Consider the following 6,000-nt stretch of genomic DNA (forward strand, 5'->3'; position numbering starts at 1 on the left):
AAACTCACAGCGGTGGATTTGAGAACCTGTTGTAATTGATGCGACACAGTGGCTCTGCCTCCTGGAGCACATCAGAGCATGAAGCAGGAGGAAATATGTAGAGGTCAGAATATCACAGTGAGAGGCAGAGCTGCAGACACTGATTGGTGCAGGTCCCCTGACTGTGAGCTGGCTTTTCTCCTGTCTTCCAACGGGTTTATAAATCAGAATTTAGGGGAAAGTTTTTGTCTCTCGCTCTATTGCTTTCTGACTCTGCTGTACCTTTGTGCCATTTCTATTTATTAGAAAATTACCACCAAGTGCTATGATTTTTGGACAACAGAAGGTCCAGAGTAGGAAGCAGTTTTGCAGTTGATTCTTAGGAAAATGGCATCATTTCATGTTACTGTATTTGCCTCCCAATAATTATAAAGGTTAGTCATTTAAATTACAGTAATAACCGCTGCTTACTAAAAGGCAAGCATTGTTCTATGTCCTTCACAGGAATTAATGCATCTAATCCTTTTAGAAATCCTCTGTATTAGACGCTCTTATTATTTCCACATTAATGGTTAAAAATCTGGACCTAACAGTGCTAGAATAATTTGTCCAAGATTACTCAGTTCGAAAATTAAATTCAGAATTTGAAATTAACCAATCTAACTGTAGAGTCAGAATTCTAAACAATGCACTTCTGTTGCTACTTGCCATTTCTCCAATAGGCTGTTCATACACATGCACGCACACAAACACAAATGCAATTTAAATTAACACCATTATATGTGTTTCTTTGGTGGTGTTGACTTTAAAGTGTCACTAGTTGATAAGCGTGTGCATTGTGATTGCTTTTAAATCAAACAGCACACACACATACACGCACACACGCACACACACGAGTTTCATATATATTCTGTACCTTTATTGGCCATATTTAAACTGTTTTAAGTGTTCCCATTTAGAGCTCTTCTTGCACCTTTTTCTCTATCCCATCCCTTTTCCAATGTCAACTTCCTCATTAGATTCTAACCATTTTTACCTGACAGCAGTATGTAGAACACACGTGTGAAAGATATGCTTCCCTGGAGGTAGGTATCAGCCTATCCAGATTAAGGAAGAGCAGTCAGCTGGGAAAGCACTTACCATTTGCTGTTTCCTCTGTGTCTTCAGACGCACATCTCAGTAGTCACCCATCAGCCTCTATTACATTTGCACACACAAATGTTTTTGCAGAATTGTTTCCTTTCACCTAGGTTATCAATTTTGTGGGCATAGAGTTGTTTCTAGTATTCCTTATTATGCTTTAACTGGTATCACCAGTGATAACTCTTCATTCATTTCTGATACTAATAATTTGTGTCTGCTATAGATTTTTTAATTTTTATTTTTGCTTTATTGTGTTGACATATTTTGAAGTGTCCTACCTCTACATACCACATCATGCCCTCCATGCTCCATGCAAAGTCTCTTTCCTCCCCAATTTCCCCATCTTTGTCCCTCTTCCTCCTACCTCCACAACCTTTTCCTTCAGGCTACCGCTACTTTGTTGTCTGTATATGTGTGTTATATATACACATGATTTTGGCTATTCCCTTCAAATTCCTTGATCCCATCCCCTCTTTCCACTTCCCCCTGACAGCTGTTCATCTGTTTTCTGTGACTCTGCCTCTGTTTCTATTTTGCTCCTCAGTTTATTGCGTTCATTAGATTCCACATATAAGTGAGATCACATGGTGTTTGTCTTTTTCTGCCTGGGTTTTTTCACTTAGCATAATAATCTCCAGGTCCATCCATGCTGGCACAAAGGTAAGATTTCCTTCTTCTTTATGGCTGTGCAGTATTCCATTGATAAATGTACCACAGCTTTTTTATCCACTCGTCCACTGATGGACACTTAGGCTGTTTCCAGATCTTGGCTATTGCAAACAATGCTGCAGTGAAAACCGGGATTCTTAGAACATATTCCTAGAAGTGAAATAGCCGGGTCATAAGGCAGTTCCATTTATAATTTTTAAAAGAAACTCCATACTGTTTTCCACAGTGGCTGCACAAGTCTGCATTCCCACCAGCAGTTCAGGGGGGTTCCCTTTTCTCCACACCCTCGCCAGCACTTGTTGTTTGTTGATTTATTAATGAGCACCATTCTGACAAGTGTGAGGTGTTATCTCATTGTGGTTTTAATTTGCATTTCTCTGATCATTAGTGACATTGAACATTTTTTCATATGCCTATTGGCCATGTGTATGTCCTCTTTGAAGAAGTGTCTATTAAGGTCCTTTGCCCATTTTCTAATTGTATTGTTTACCTTCCTGGTGTTGAATTTTGTAATTTCTTTGTAAATTTTGGTTATTATTATGCCCTTACCAGACTTATCAGCAAATATGTTCTCCCATAGAGTAGGTTGACCTTTCATTTTGTTAATGGTGTCTTTTGCTAGAAAAAACCTTTTTAATTTAATATAATACAATTTCTTTATTTTGTCCTTTATTTCATTTGCCCATGGAGATATATAAGCAAAATGATTGCTTCGAGCGATTTCTTAGAGTCTATTGACAATGTTTTCTTCTAGGATTTTTATGGTTTCCTAGCTTATATTTAAGTCTTTTATCCACTTTGAGTTTGTTTTTGTAAATGGTATAAATTGGTACTCTAGTTTCATTTATTTGCGTGTACCTGTTCAATTTTCCCAACACAACTTATTAAAGTTACTATCTTTACTCCATTGTATGCACTTGCCTCCTTTCTGAAATATTAATTGACTGTAAAGGCATAGTTTTATTTCTGGGTTCTCTCTTCTGTTCCATTGATCTGTGTGCCTGTTCTTATACCAGTACCAGGCTGTTTCAATTACAATGGCCTTGTAGTATAGCTTGATATCAGGAGTGTGATACCTCACATTTTATTTCTCATTTTTAAGATTGCTAAGGCTATTCAGGTAGTTTTTTGGTTCTATATAAATTTTTGGAATATTTGTTTAAATATGTGAAGTATGGCATTAGTATTTTAATTGAAATTGCATTAAATCTCTAGATTGCTTTGGGTTGTGTAAACTTATTAATGGTGTTAATTCTTCTTGTCCATGAACACAGTATATGCTTCCACATGTTTCTATATTCCTCAGTTTCTTTTTTTAATGTCTTGTGATTTAAATGTAAAAGTCTTTTACCTCCTTGGTTAAATTTATTTCTAGGTAATTTATTTTGTTTTTCAATAAAAAATAGGATTGTTTTCTTAATTTCTCTTTCTGATAATTCAATATTAGTATATAAAAATGCGACTGATTACTGAATATTAATTTTATATCCTACCACTTTGCCAAATACTTTATCAACTCTAGTAGTGTGTGTGTGTGTCTGTGTGTGTCTGTGTGTGTGGAGACTTTAGGGCATGGGTCCCCAAACTTTTTACACAGGGGGCCAGTTCACTGTCCCTCAGACCATTGGAGGGATGGACTATAAAAAAAAAACTATGAACAGATCCCGATGCACACTGCACATATCTTATTTTAAAGTAAAAAAACAAAACGGGAACAAATACAATATTTAAAATAAAGAACAAGTAAATTTAAATCAATAAACTGACCAGTATTTCATTGGGAACTATGGGCCTGCTTTTGGCTAATGAGATGGTCAATGTGCTCCTCTCACTGACCACCAATGAAAGAGAGGCTGGATAAATGGCCTCAGGGAGCCACATGTGGCTTGCAGGCCATAGTTTGGGGACCTCTGCTTTAGAGTTTTCTATGTACATTATCATGTCATCAGCAAATAATGACAATTTTACTACCTCCTTTCCAATTTGGATCTTTTTATTTCTTCTTTTTCTCTGATTGCTGTGGTTAGAACTTCTAGTACTATGTTGAATAAAAATGGTCAGAGGGGACATCTTTGTCTTGTTTCTGATCTTAAGGGGATTGCCTTTTTTGTTTGTTTGTTTGTTTTTATTTTTTATATTATTATTATTATTAAATTTAATGCAGTGACATTGATAAATCAGGGTTAGTATGTTGAGAGAAAACATCTCCAGATTATTTTGACATTTGATTATGCTGCATACCCCTCACCCAAAGTCAAATTGTCTTCTGTCACCTTCTATCTGGTTTTCTTTGTGCCCCCCTCCCCCCACCCCCTCTCTCTCCTTCCTCACCCTATCCCCCACCACACACACCCCATTACCATCACATTCTTGTCCATGTCTCCAAGTCTCCTTTTTATGTCCCATCTATGTATGGATTCATATAGTTCTTAGTTTTTTCTGATTTACTTATTTCAGTCCGTATAATGTTATCAAGGTCCATCCATGTTATTGTAAATGATTCGATGTCATCATTTCGTATGGCTGAGGAGTATTCCATAGTATATATATACCAAAGCTTTTTAATCCACTCGTCCTCTGACGGACACTTGGGTTGTTTCCAGATCTTTGCTATTGTGAATAATGCTGCCACAAACATGGGGGTGCATTTTTCCTTTTGGAGCCCTTCTATGGTGTTCTTGGGGTATATTCCTAAAAGTGGGATAGCTGGGTCAAAAGGCAGTTTGATTTTCAATTTTTTGAGGAATCTCTGTACTGTTTTCCACAGAGGCTGCACCAGCCTGCATTCCCACCAGCAGTGCAGGAGGGTTTCCTTTTCTCCACATCCTCGCCAGCACTTATTCTGTGTTGTTTTGTTGATGAGCACCATTTTGACTGGTGTGACCTGATATCTCATTGTGGTTTTAATTTGCATTTCTCTAATGATTAGTGATGTTGAGCATTTTTTCATATGCCTATTGGCCATCTGTATGTCTGCTTTGGAGAAGTGTCTATTCATTTCTTTTTCCCATTTTTTGATTGGATTGTTTGTCTTCCTGGTGTTGAGATTTACAAGTTCTTTATAAATTTTGGTTATTAGCCCCTTATCAGATGTATTGTCAAATATGTTCTCCCATTGTGTAGTTTGTCTTTTTATTCTGTTCTTATTGTCTTTATTTGTGCAAAAGCTTTTTAGTTTGATATAGTCCTATTTGTTTATCCTGTCTTTTATTTCACTTCCCCGTGGAGATAAATCAGCAAATATTTTGCTCTGAGAGATGTCAGAGAGCTTACTGCCTATGTTTTCTTCTAAGATGCTTATGGTTTCACGCCTTACATTTAAGTCTTTTATCCATTTTGAGTTTATTTTTGTGAATGGTTCAAGTTGGTGGTCTAGTTTCATTTTTTTGCAGGTAGCTGTCCAATTTTCAGAACACTAAATAGTAAAGAGGCTGTCTTTACTCCATTGTATGCTCTTAACTCCTTTGTCAAATATCAGTTGTCCATAGAGCTGTGGGTTTATTTCTGGGTTCTCTGTTCTGTTCCATGGATCTATATGCCTGTTCTTATGCCAGTACCAGGCTGTTTTAGTACAATGGCCTTGTAGTATAACTTGATATCAGGAAGTGTGATACCTCCCACTTTATTCTTCTATTTTAAGATTGCTGAGGCTATTCATGTTCTTTTTTGGTTCCATATAAATTTTTGGAAAATGTGATCTATATCTTTGAAGTATGTCATTGGTATTTTAATTAGTATTGCATTGAATTTATAGATTGCTTTGGGTAATATAGACATTTTAATGATGTTTATTCTTCCTAACCATGAGCACAGTATATGCTTCCACTTGTTTTTATCTTCCTTGATTTCTTTTATCAATATTTTATAATTTTCCAAGTACAAGTCTTTAGTCACCTTGGTTAAATTTACTCCTAGGTACTTTATTTTGTTTTGGTTGTAATAGTGAAGGGGATTGTTTCCTTAATTTCTATTTCTGACTGTTCATTGTTGGGTATAAAAAAGCCTCTGATTTCTGAGTATTAATTTTATATCCTGCCACTTTGCTGAATTCATTTATCAGGTCCAGTAGTTTTTTGACTGAGACTTTAGGGTTTTCTATATACAATATCATATCATCTGCAAATAATGATAGCTTTACTTCTTCTTTTCCAACTTGAGTGCCTTTTATTTCTTCTTCTTGTCTGATTGCTGTGACTAGAACTTCCAGGA

This window comes from Saccopteryx leptura, chromosome X (assembly GCF_036850995.1).
Source record: "Saccopteryx leptura isolate mSacLep1 chromosome X, mSacLep1_pri_phased_curated, whole genome shotgun sequence".
Lineage (NCBI taxonomy): Eukaryota > Metazoa > Chordata > Mammalia > Chiroptera > Emballonuridae > Saccopteryx > Saccopteryx leptura.